This window comes from Polypterus senegalus, chromosome 13, assembly GCF_016835505.1.
Source record: "Polypterus senegalus isolate Bchr_013 chromosome 13, ASM1683550v1, whole genome shotgun sequence".
Lineage (NCBI taxonomy): Eukaryota > Metazoa > Chordata > Cladistia > Polypteriformes > Polypteridae > Polypterus > Polypterus senegalus.
The window spans coordinates 105673231-105686623 of NC_053166.1; the positions used below are offsets into that span (position 1 = coordinate 105673231).

At 36.3% G+C, this 13393-nt stretch overlaps 1 protein-coding gene across 1 annotated transcript in view; it reads right to left on the minus strand.

Moving 5' to 3' along the window:
• Positions 1–13393, minus strand: part of tbc1d25 (TBC1 domain family, member 25) — a 96996-nt gene that overhangs the window by 82443 nt on the left and 1160 nt on the right.

Here is a 13393-nt window from a genome sequence, read left to right on the forward strand (position 1 = left end):
GAGTCAATCAGTCTGTGGCACTGCTCAAGTGTTATGAGAGCCCATGTTGCTCTGATAGTGGCCCTTAGCTCTTCTGAATTGTTGGGTCTGGCGTATTGCATCTTCCTCTTCACAATACCCCATAGATTTTCTATGGGGTTAAGGTCAGGCGAGTTTGCTGGTTAATCAAGAACAGGAATACCATGGTCCTTAAACCAGGTACTGGTAGCTTTGGCACTGTGCAGGTGCCAGGTCCTGTTGGAAAATGAAATCTGCATCTCCATAAAGTTCGTCAGCAGCAGGAAGCATGAAGTGCTCTAAAACTTCCTGGTAGATGGCTGCGTTGACCTTGGACCTCAGAAAACACAATGGACCAACACCAGCAGATGACATGGCACCCCAAACCATCACTGACTGTGGAAACTTTACACTGGACCTCAAGCAACGTGGATTCTGTGCCTCTCCTCTCTTCCTCCAGGCTCTGGGACTGTGATTTCCAAAGGAAATGCAAAATTTACTTTCATTAGAGAACATAACTTTGGACCACACAGCAGCAGTCCAGTCGAGATGCTTCTGACGCTGTCTCCTGTTCAAGAGTGGCTTGACACAAGGAATGCGACAGCTGAAACCCATGTCTTGCATACGTCTGTGCGTGGTGGTCCTTGAAGCACTGACTCCAGCTGCAGTCCACTCTTTGTGAATCTCCCCCACAGTTTTGAATGGGTTTTGTTTCACAATCCTCTCCAGGGTGCGGTTATCCCTATTGCTTGTACACTTTTTTCTACCACATCTTGTCCTTCCCTTCGCCTCTCTATTAATGTGCTTGGACACAGAGCTCTGTGAACAGCCAGCCTCTTTAGCAATGACGTTTTGTGTCTTGCCCTCCTTGTGCAAGGTGTCAATGGTCATCTTTTGGACAACTGTCAAGTCAGCAGTCTTCCCCATGATTGTGTAGCCTACAGAACTAGACTGAGAGACCATTTAAAGGCTTTTGCAGGTGTTTTGAGTTAATTAGCTGATTATTGTGTGGCACCAGGTGTCTTCAATATTGAACCTTTTCACAATATTCTAATTTTCCGAGATACTGAATTTGGATCTTTCATTAGTTGTCAGTTATAATCATCAAAATTAAAAGTAATAAACATCTGAAATACATCAGTCTGTGTGTATGAATGAATCTAATATACAAGTTTCACTTTTTGAATTGAATTACTGAAATAAGGACAGCACGGTGGCGCAGTGGTAGCGCTGCTGCCTCGCAGTTAGGAGACCCGGGTTCGCTTCCTGGGTCCTCCCTGCGTGGAGTTTGCATGTTCTCCCGTGTCTGCGTGGGTTTCCTCCGGGCACTCCGGTTTCCTCCCACAATCCACAGACGTGCAGGTAAGGTGGATTGGCGATTCTAAATTGGCCCTAGTTTGTGCTTGGTGTGTGTGTGTGTGTCCTGCGGTGGGTTGGCACCCTGCCCAGGATTGGTTCCTGCCTTGTGCCCTGTGTTGGCTGGGATTGGCTCCAGCAGACCCCCGTGACCCTGTATTCGGATTCAGCGGGTTAGTCAATGGATGGATGGATGGATGGATTACTGAAATAAATCAACTTTGTCATGATATTCTAATTTTATGACCAGCACCTGTATGATAATTGTGGCCCTTTACCAGATAAAGCTCAAAGCCCTGTATTTTCATTATACAAGCAACTATTGTAGAAGGAATTTTTTTTTATTAGCATAAGAGAATAGCAAATTAGCATATAAAGTCTTAAAAAGTAATTAAAAGCTTCTAAAACATTAGATTAAGCAAATACGATAGGTATAGTAAATATTTAAAAATCAGTTTTATTGCATTATTTTATAGGCTTACATTAAAATTTCCAAAGTAAAGAAAAGAACAGCTAATTGATACACAGAGACCAGTTTTGGACAGGATAAGAGTTTGAGAACACCTGTGATTAAAGGCTAGGAAGAGATAACATAGAGAAGAGGCCTCTAAAACCAGCTGGGTTGCTGAATCAGCAAAAAGGCTTTTACTATAGGCAGGGTCACGCTGACCTAATGCATGAAGAGAAAATCTTAGTAAATTCAGGCATTAGCAAAAATATTATAAGAATATATTAGCAATTAACTTTAGTGTAGAAACTAAGACAAATCAAGCATGCCAAGCAATGATCAAATGAAAGCACATACTATACTTCTTTTTAATTAAAGCTTAAGCTTCAGGTCACTATTGTAAAAAGTTTGGAAGGCTTAAGAGAGGAAACGATGAGAGGAAAACCCATATATGGAATTGAAGCCTTGGCCAGTTAGAGAAAATGGGAACAGCATAGAAAGATTACAAATTCCATAAGGGGGCCAGTAATAGGAAAAGTAAGGAGATAATAAGGTTTCCCATGGAAACTCAAGGTCCAGCCGGACAGGAGTAGAGGGTAGACAGAGGAGTTACTGGGAGGAAACCATCCACCCACTCTTAGACCAATCAAAATAAGCCAAACAGATACCAAGAGGAATAATGAACAGTGAACCAGGTGCAGAATGAGCTAATCGAACGCAGCCAAAATGATAAGAAATTGTTATAAATACTTCAATTGTTGTAATGATCAGTGCTCAATCACATTCTGCCGAATTGGGTCGAGTCCGTGTTGTTGATTTATTGCAATAAAGCCTTAAAACTCTGTCTGTCTATCTCGAGTCCTAATAGCCTTTATTTTTACGTAAAAAGCCTTCTGATGATGAATTTTTCACCACGACATATTGGTGACCCCGACGTGATAGACTAATAAGGCAGCTGCGTGAATCCAGAGCCAGGGGCAATGCTCTACAAAACGGGCACAGTTGGTGGCCACCTATAAGGTAAGCGATATTTTTGCTAAACTAATTTGTGTGAAGTTTCAGAGAGCATCTGCCCCTCCAACGGAGACAAGCAGCATTGGGCCTTTCTAAAACTAACAGGTAGGAATAATATATATGAATGCATATGTATGAATGGTATGATTGAGAGTGCAGTAAAATAATGGAAATTTAAGGTTTGTGCAGCAAAATAATGGCCATTTGAGTTTTGGGTTTTTTACAGTAAAATAATGAGAATTTGAGTTTTTGGTTATTGGTATTTGGTTATTAATAGAAAACGCCCTGATCCGGTGGACAGGGGATTGCACGGTGCAGAATATAGCTCCCTCCGATCCGGGGGACGGAGGCCTGCATTGTAACAGGTGGTGTTGAAATCCTATCAAATACGAGGATTGCCCTAGTAACGGTGAACCGAGAGTATACTAAAGTTGCTGTAACGATGGTTTTCTGAGTATAGATAGGTGTGGAATTCCTGAGCTAGCATCTATTGCTGTGGCTGTATGTTCTCCAGTAAGACGAGTGAGATGTCGTAAAATTCCCGCTTGTCTCGAGAGAGAGACAATCTTTGGGAAACGCTAATAGCAGTTCCTTCTGATTGTGCCACAGTAAAGGAGTTAATTGAGGTGCGCTTGGAGACCTATCGTTGTTGCCCTGAATTAGAGAAGGGGATTGGCAACGTATAGGCAGAAATTCCTGTTCGGATAAACGCTTTCAAGTTTGTATAGAGAGCTGGTTAATGGGATCCGTGTGGTAACAGGTGGAGTGAGTGTGCTAGTACAAGGGACAGATAAGGGAATTAGAACTTTATTTTATTTTATGATTTCTCTTTTGATAGGTTAGGGAAGCACACAAGTGCTATGTACTTAAGTGCTGTGTGAAAGGTGCGCAGAATGCTTGGAGCGCTTTAAAAAGGCGAAGCGGTGAGTGAAGCACACAGGTGCAGATTGGAGAAGAATGAATGGTACAGAGGTACAAAAACTATTTTAGGGCAAAACAGGGCATTAGGGATTAGTACACTAGGTGCTAAAAAGTGTGATTGAGTATGAATGTGGAATTTTAGGGTGTAACTTTTTATGTGTAAAATAAACTATATTGATTAAGAGAATATAGAAACCTAAGCGTATAAAAGTAGCTGTAAATAAATATCACAAAATGAAAGGAGGAAGTGTAGAGCTAAGACACTCGGTAAGGAATAGAGAAAGAGGTCTTTTGTTTAGATATACTATATAGTTTTGACCTTATATACCATTTGGAGACGTGTATGGAGAAAATATTATTGCGGAAGATATAAGTTGTGAAATAAAGAAGACAGAATAGGATCGAACATTTTTACAAAGTGTGTTCGAAGGAGAATAAAAGAACAGTGCTATAAATATATAAATATATACGTAAGAGTGGAGGAGAAATAAAAAATATTGCAGATTATTGAGGAGAAACAAGAAAAATAGCAGGAGCTGAAGATCGAATTACAGGAAGAGTGCTGTGCAAATACTGGAAGGTTGACACTCAGGAGAAGGATAGGGCAAGATTTATTACTGTGGTTGTAAATGGTAGAAAAGTTAGGCAGCAAAATCTATGGAACAAGAAAGGTCCTGTGTGAAATCAAACCTAATTTAAATAGGAAAAATTGGCGATAGGAAACCAACGGCTACAGGAAGTTAAAATGAGTGCGAGTGAGTTGTCCGAGGATATATTGGGGCGTAACGACCCCCTCCACAAAGATCTTATTGAAAAATCATCTCAAAAATGGCATAAGAGAACAAAAAGTTTTCAAAACCGCTGGCCCCGAAAAGGTTCACTTAACTTGGAACTGAGTAAAGAAATGATAGAGCACATAAAAAAATCATAAAATAGAAGATGTTAGCAAACAAAGAGAAAATTAAAGGAGAACCGAACTGAACATAATGCAAATGTTTATGGGGGAAGCAATGAAAAGAAACACATTAGAAAGAGCGAATTGGTGTTTTGATAACGGAGAGATAGGGGGTGAAACCCCATTAACACTACCTTTAGGTGTGTCATATTAGTTTCCCCTGATAGAAGGAAAAGGAAAATTTAAAGCACAAATAACAGTGACAAATAAGGGGGAAGAATTAGGAGAAAAGAAGGAAACAGGACAGGAAGAGCATTTGAGTATAGTGGATGAAACTGATTTTGTGACCAAATTAGAAATAACAATGAAAAGCAGTAATTAGGATTGAACCATTAAATACCAAAAGCAGCTAGGTGAAGTGTAGCCAGACACAGATACATATAAATATATATTTTTTGCCCCACCCTTGAATAAGGAATGAATGATTGTGTGAGTGACTGCATAAGCTCTGTTATTTCTTAGTGGCAGTAAAAATAAGCCACAGATGCGGAGACAAGTGTGAATGCGAGCGAGCTCCGGACCCAAATAGTGGGTACCGGGAGACACAATAAAGTAATCAAGCACATAACTTGTAACTGTGTGAGTGAGATTTTATAATCAAGCACTTTTTACATAAAGATACATTGAGAGATTTTTCATCAAGACAGTATCACTGTTAGGAGGTATAGCAAATAAATATATGAAAGCCAAATTAGTGAGTTAAGAGGAAATAAATTAAAGATCAGAGAAAGAGTATACATGTATTACAAAAATATATCCAGAAAAGCATTAACATAGTTCAAGTGACATAATTTCTTAAAAATAAATTTAATACCATGATTTAAGTACTTTTAGTTGGCATGGGTTTCCTTCCTTGCAGCAGTAGGATTTTGTAAAATTATCAAGAAGGCATAATTAACGTAAATATAGACAATTAGAAGAAGTGTGAGCATTTCGTAAATTAGAAAAGTACTATATTAAGCATTCGGATATTAAAATGTGAAGTTTTGAAAAAGGTTAACTTGATTCAAATACTTGTGCTTCATGTTACTCCCTGTTAAAAATAATTCGAGCCGTTTTTATAGTCTGATAAGTAAAGCAGCCCTCAGAAAAATGCAGGAGGATAGCACCAAAAAGAAAAATTAAGCTATAAAAAAATGTTGTAGTATATAGATTTGTGTGTAAATATGTATATATCTGTACTTATACTTGTGGGGAAAGAATAACAAGCGTTGAAAATAATATCATGTGCAAAAAAAGAAAAGTGCACTGTATTTAATTTCAAAGGTACCTGGCGCTCGCTAATGTCTGTGTATGTGAATATGTCTGTGCTGAACTTATTCAATGTGTGTGCATGTATATTATGTGTATGCATGAGCATTAATTGTTCTCTGCGTGTCTGTGTGTGTGTGTAAATATGTTTGTGCTAAAAATGTGTCAGCGTGCCTGTTATTTGTTCTGTGGGTGTGCATGTGTGAGTTTGGGAGTAAGAAAGCGAAAACATGGAGACTTCTGGGTAATGTAGTTCAATTATGATTTGCTGAAACTGCCATGTGCATATAAATTTCCAGAGCTCTGAGTAAATATGGGTTAAAATAAATTTGAATATTTGTAACATTTGATAAAATGAAAAATGCATTCACTTTTAATAATAAATAATGTTTATAAAATATGCGAGGCATCTTTCCTTCAGACCCTGATCAAGTCTTAAGGAAAAGTGCACTTTTGATAACTATAACATTCAAGGGAAACAATGTCTTTCAATTTCCTTCTGTCCTCTTCTTTTTCTTGTGATGTGTGTATGTGAAATTGTGCTCTATAGGGAATATTACAGTGGAGTGTGTGGTGGCGCAGTGGTTAGCACTTATGCTAAGATTCGAGTTTATTTGTGATTTGTGTTGAAGCTTACATTTGTTTTGAGTTAATATTCTCAATGACAGTTTAGTCTTTTTGATGGGAGTGCCGTCTTGCTGTGGTATCGAACTGCGTGATTTCTCGATAGTTGGATTTGCCCTAATTGTCGCAGGAATAGGATCGCCATGGAAGCAATACCTCGTTGTCGCTGAGTCATTCTGCCAATGGAGTCTCCTTGATCTAGAAACCAGCGCCGTTTCGAGCTGAGTAGGATTGTGTTATGTTTCCTAGGGTTAACATCAGCTAACGCATGAGAGGCTGTTTTATATTTTTTGTCCTGATTGGTAATGTTAAGTGAGAATGGAACTTTCTCTTCTTTAGAATTTGTTTTCTCTTTCTGATTTCTTTGCTGCATTGTTTCCAAATATAGTGTGTAACAATAAATAATAAGTAATAATAAGTGACAAAACTGGGGTAACGTTGAGTGTGATACAATGGTTTGGGTGATTTTATGTATGTTATATAGTGTATTAAAGGAATCCCTATGTGTGTATGTTAAATAAGTTTCAGTGTGTTTAAAAGTATGTGTAAAAATATGTGGTGTTGTTTGCAAGGATGAAATAATTGATATTAATGTGTGTGAGAATGTGAATGTAAATGTTGAAATTAAAAGAGCTCTTAATTCTAAATTAAAAAGATATGAACAGGTGGTGTAAAAAGTCTCCAGATTAGGCATGATACTATATGAGCACCCCTTTCATTTGAGTACTGGCCAGACTCTGATAAAGGGAGGATTTGAATTAAAAGAATAAAATTCAATTGAAGGAGACATTCTTTAAAATAGTAAATGAAGTTGAAGAAAAACAGTGGCTTCCAGTCCAGGTAGTGTTCCATGCTAAAATATGTTAAAAAGAGGGAAAAGGGGGTTAACTAAGAGAAAAACAGACTGTGCTCTTTGGAGTTAACATTCTGAAAAACATGTAATAAACATCTGAAAGATAATAATGAAAGAATGTGCAAGATCAAGTGACTTTAGCAGTAGGTTATGAGGAAACGAAATCAGTGTATGTAACTGAAGTAGATTTAAAGTATTTTCTTAGTTTGAGATTCTGGGAAAATTTACCTGATAAAGAAGTGGGTTCTTCATTCTAAATATGGGTAGGAATGTGCAAATTTCTTAGAGGGCTTATAGTAAATAAATAAAAGGCACATTTTGCATTATAGGGCATTCTGATATATTGATTTCTTTCCTCATTTCCCTTTGTGTGTAATATTGACATGTTTGTGTGAAATATAGTGGAATACTGGTATCACAACAAAACTAATGGAAGGTTCACTTTTATATTTTTGATGCATTAATGAAATATTGAATGAGACATTTTAATAATAATAATTTTATTAAGATTCTAAAAAACTAAGATCCAAATGTATGTGGTATTTTAATTAAATAATTAGTAAAAAAAGAAAGAAAGAAAGAAAGAAATATTACTTGGGATACATGTATAGAAACCTTAAGCTTTTATAAGTTATACGGGTTACAGATGAAGTCCAAGATTATTTTTTGCTGCTAAATAACCTTTGAAATAATTTTGAGTGGGAAGGGATAAAATATTTTACTTCACTGACCTTGTTAATCTTAGATATGGTCCAAATATACTCAAAGTGAACACCTTGTGTAAAAAGAAAAATGTTTTAGGACTTTGTACATTTGAACAATGCTTTATAATTAGATACATGGGGGAGGAAATGTGGAGCCTAACTATTTTTTGTTATATTTAATGTCAAAAGGAAAAGATTAAGAATTTACCTGTCCAGATTGTGGATTTCTTTCTTGACTCTACTTGCTATGCTAACTATGAGATGTTCTCTGGAGGTTGCTGGTATACTTGACGATCATATAAGGGAGGGGTACAATGAACACTACGACAAATTTATTATAATTGACTGAAGTCTTCTTGATTTTTACACCAACCTCCACGGAGCATGGCTCTTTAACTAATAAATACTCAACCTTCTCTTTGGTTTTGTTTGTTCTCTATCCCTGGACGTATTTGTCTTCCCTGTAAGGGAGCTATAAAATTTGGCTTTTATTATTATATTAATGGGATCAGTTTTAGTTACCCTCTTGCTCCACATCTCCTCTACTTGTAAAAATAAAAACAGCAATATTGACACAAGTGTCAATAAGGGGGGAAGGGTTGGTATAATAAGTATTGGTATAAGTATGTTTAATTTTGTTTAAATTTTACATTTTGAAACCAGTTTAAATTTTGGAACTATTTTTTAATTATTATGGAACAAATGCAGATAATTTGAATATTATGTCAATATTATTGGGACCAATTTTTGTAATGATTTATTATTGAGTACATTTCCCTTTGTAATACATTGATTGACTTTATTTTTATAATGACTTGGGACATGTTTTTAATTGAGTGGAAATTGCAACCGCAGCCAAACTGGAAACAGCTATAAAGGAGGACTTGAACTTTGTTGCTTATCAATTTAAACTTTTACTCTGACTGTTTAAAGACAAATTGACTTAGACAAGCACAGACTGGATTGAAATGACCGTTTGTTTCACTGTTAGCAATATTTTTAATAGGGTACCCCCAACGAAACAGATCTGACATCTTATGACATATTATTTTTGGATCCATAAGTAGCTACCAATGAAGAATTAATATGCTGACTATTTAAATGAGCTTTTTAAGTCTTTACATCTGCAGGTGAAAGCTGTTTTTTCCTAGTGCATCGTAGATGACAGCATTTGAAGTTGAACCAGAGATTGGGCTGTGATAAAGGTCTGCAGATAAACTAATCATCTGACTCCAAGGAGAACCCAGCCATACCAGAGAGGGAATCAAGTCATGAATCAGGCCATCGATCAGCTGACTACTGGACAATGCACCTTGATTCCAGTTCCAGGCATCATGGATACCTGCTGCCAAGAGCTCAACTATGCTGGTGATGTTTGAGCCCAAAAGATCATCGTGGATTCCGAATCATAGATGACATCTGCCTACTTGGGTCCTTTTTACCTGGGATATTGGACCCCAACACCTGCTTTAATCCTTATCAGAGAAGAAAATTTGTCACACTTTTACTCTGCAGGGCTCAATGTTCTTGCTGGAGCCTACTTTGACTGTCCACTTGTTTGACAAATAGCAACATCTTTTAAATTAAAAGTATTTGAACTATAAAGTTATGAAAGCTATAGAAGGGAAAGCTAATTATTTGTAAGCAAAGCAGAATATAGGGACTCCTAAATAATATGTATTTAATGAATGTTTGCAATAATGGGAATACTACATAATTATTATGAATTCATAGTGGTTAAGAATAGATATTTTTAGATAAATGTTTTGATATGCCTTCTGATATTTAGTATGAGATAATAAGTTACCTTTAAGGACCAATGATTTTGTGATCTGTAAAGTTAATCAGAATTGAGTCTAATATAACATAAGGGATCTATTAGAGATTGTTAAGTGATTGTCATTGCAGGGCAATGCACTATTACTAGTTAGGGTCAGTCCAGTTTAGATATTCTAGGTTATTGATTGTAGTATTATAGCAAATAATGTAGAGTTTAACATTTAGGTACATTTATTTAATTGAAAAGAATAATAGTAAGCATATGGGATGACACACATAACTAGTATTTTGGGGATAAGGGACACCTACTATAGGTCAGAACATCCATAACTTTAGAATAGGATAAAACAGTTTAGGCTAGCATGTTGATGGTGATACAGGTCAAATGATTAACATCATGGCTTGATGAGTATATATGTTATAGAAATCAGTGAAATGAAATAATAATTTGGCCCATAGGAGATGGAGTGTCTTATACATACAGTGGTGAATGTGTGGTCTGTGAATTAAAAGCCCAGATGAAGTCTGAAGATCTCTGAAGATATGAATCCTTAATAAGAAGCTTGGGTATAACCCTTGAAATTGAAATTGAAATGAATGTGACCTTAAAATGACCCAGTGATTTGCATTTTGGAAGGTAGTGCTGACGTCTTCCGAAGGGAGGATTGACACCTACTGTCCACAAAATGGCTGCATTAATGTGATAAAGGTGGCTCAAGGTTGAGACCACAGCTGGGTGTATATTTGGGCAATTTTATGAATGAGTGTGTTAAGATGTGAGCATGGTGAGGTGTGTAAGGACTTTATCTCTGATTATCATTGTGCACAGCGGTGGCAACCTAAAACTGAGAACTTTTGAGTTATTTAAGATAAATATTTATGCCATCTGTATCACCACCAACAATATTATTTATAGTTCTGATTGTAGATGAACACAAAGAATTAGGTACATTAAATAGTTATTTCACCATATTTAGGAATTGGGACATACATTATGTGTTTAGTGTAAATCCATCTTAGAAAGGAAAGGTAAAACCAATATAATTAGTATTAGCTTTATTTGAACCTGGGAATCATGGGGGTTCATGTTAGTGAAGCAGAAATTACTCTTTAATGGTATTGTTATATATTTGAATGGTATTTGTTGCTTATTACCAGTTTCTAATTAGTTATTACTAGAGTTGCTGTCAAACAAGTGTGCATCCAATTTCTTGAACCATGGACATCTTCAGTTACAGATTTTATTCTTTTCTTGATGACAATGTGGATGATGAAATACCAAATCAGAAGAAACTCCTTGGGTGAAGTGCTAGTAACCGCTCCCCAGGGAGGTGGCCCTCTACGTTGCGCAAAGTACCTGGGTTGAAGAAAAAATGTAATTTCACTGGAAATATATTTCTCCAAGCGAAGAAAAAGCACTTATTATGGACAATTGTTTTATTACTATTATTATTATTTTCTGCTTTATAATAACACTATTTTGTGACTTCCATGGATTATATGATATTCCTATGATGTTTAGATTTATCTGCACCTGTGATTGATTATGCATATTTTTTGACTGTTAGGGTAGGGCCAGGAAGTCTTTTACTCCTCTTAGTTGATTGATGGGGGAGATGTTTGGCTCCTGTGCCACCAGAGGAGGGGTATGGGTGTTGAAGATTGAGAAGAACTGTGAGGGGTCCGTATTGGCTCCAAAGAAGAATTGAATCAACATCCCCTACCTTTCTTTTGGAATCAGGTTAGATGTTGAGGTTTGATTAAACCTCAAAAGGGAGGAATGTAGAAGGAAAATTTTTTATTAGCATAAGAGAATAGCAAATTAGCATATAGAGTCATAAAAGTAATTAAAAGCTTCTAAAACATTAGATTAAGCAAAATTAGAATAGTATAGTAAATATTTAACTAAAAATCAGTTATATTTAATTATTTTATAGGCTTTCATTAAAATTTCCAAAGTAAAGAAAAGAACAGCTAATTGATACACAGAGACCAGTTTTAGACAGGATAAGAGTTTGAGAACACCTGTGATTAAAGGCTAGGAAGAGATAACATAGAGAAGAGGCCTCTAAAACCAGCTGGGTTGCTGAATCAGCAAAAAGGCTTTTACTATAGGCAGGGTCACGCTGACCTAATGCATTAAGAGAAAATCTTAGTAAATTCAGGCATTAGCAAAAATATTATAAGAATATATTAGCAATTAACTTTAGTGTAGAAATTAAGACCAATCAAGCATGCCAAGCAATGATCAAATGAAAGCACATACTATACTTCTTTTTAATTAAAGCTTAAGCTTCAGGTCACTATTGTAAAAAGTTTGGAAGGCTTAACAGAGGAAACGATGAGAGGAAAACCCATATATGGAACTGAAGCCTTGGCCAGTTAGAGAAAATGGGAACAGCATAGAAAGATTACAAATTCCATAAGGGGGCCAGTAACAGGAAAAGTAAGGAGATAATAAGGGTTCCCATGGAAACTCAAGGTCCAGCCGGACAGGAGTAGAGGGCAGACAGAGGAGTTACTGGGAGGAAACCATCCACCCAGTCTTAGACCAATCAAAATAAGCCAAACAGACACCAAGAGGAATAATGAACAGTGAACCAGGTGCAGAATGAGCTAATCGAACGCAGCCAAAATGATAAGAAATTGTTATAAATACTTCAATTGTTGTAATGATCAATGCTCAATCACATTCGGCTGAATTGGGTTGAGTCCGTGTTGTTGATTTATTGCAATAAAGCCTTAAAACTCTGTCTGTCTATCTCGAGTCCTAATAGCCTTTATTTTTAGGTAAAAAGCCTTCTGATGATGAATTTTTCGCCACGACACTATTAATATGTTTTTGCAACATTTTCTGCAAATTATCTACTAAAATTTATTGCGACTATAGTACAAAAATTGTTTAAATTTGATTGATGTTTTAGGTCAAGCTTAGGCAAATCAAATAAAGACTGGCAGACTTGGTTCAGTTCCTTTGAAATAAGAATGTCCTATTTAAAAATGATACTTTGTTTAATGTAATACTGTTAAAAAAAATTCCCTACTCAATGTAAGACGTTTGTGCAATTTTAATGTGCAATTTTAATGACAAATGACATTTAACTCGCAAGGGTCACTGTCATTTTGGTAACAGGTTAAGCCGTTTCATTCATTAAAGTTCTTTTACAAATACATTTTAATGAGAAGTCAAGCAAAATGACATATTGGCTAACAAAAAAAAGATTACAATATGCGCGTACAATATACTATATGCATTTTCTTCCCTTAGTGGTGTGCACCTGCTGGTACATCTGCACAAACAAACTAACTCTAGCTCTCCATTTGTTCAAGGCGCAATAGTCTATATTTCACAAATGTTTACATGGCTTGCTGTCAGGCATCAAGAGTATTTAACCAATTATATGATGTGATCGATATTACATGTAACATGGCACACTGTTTTTGGTTTTAAAATGCATATTCAGGTGATCAGTTTTTATTGGATGCATATA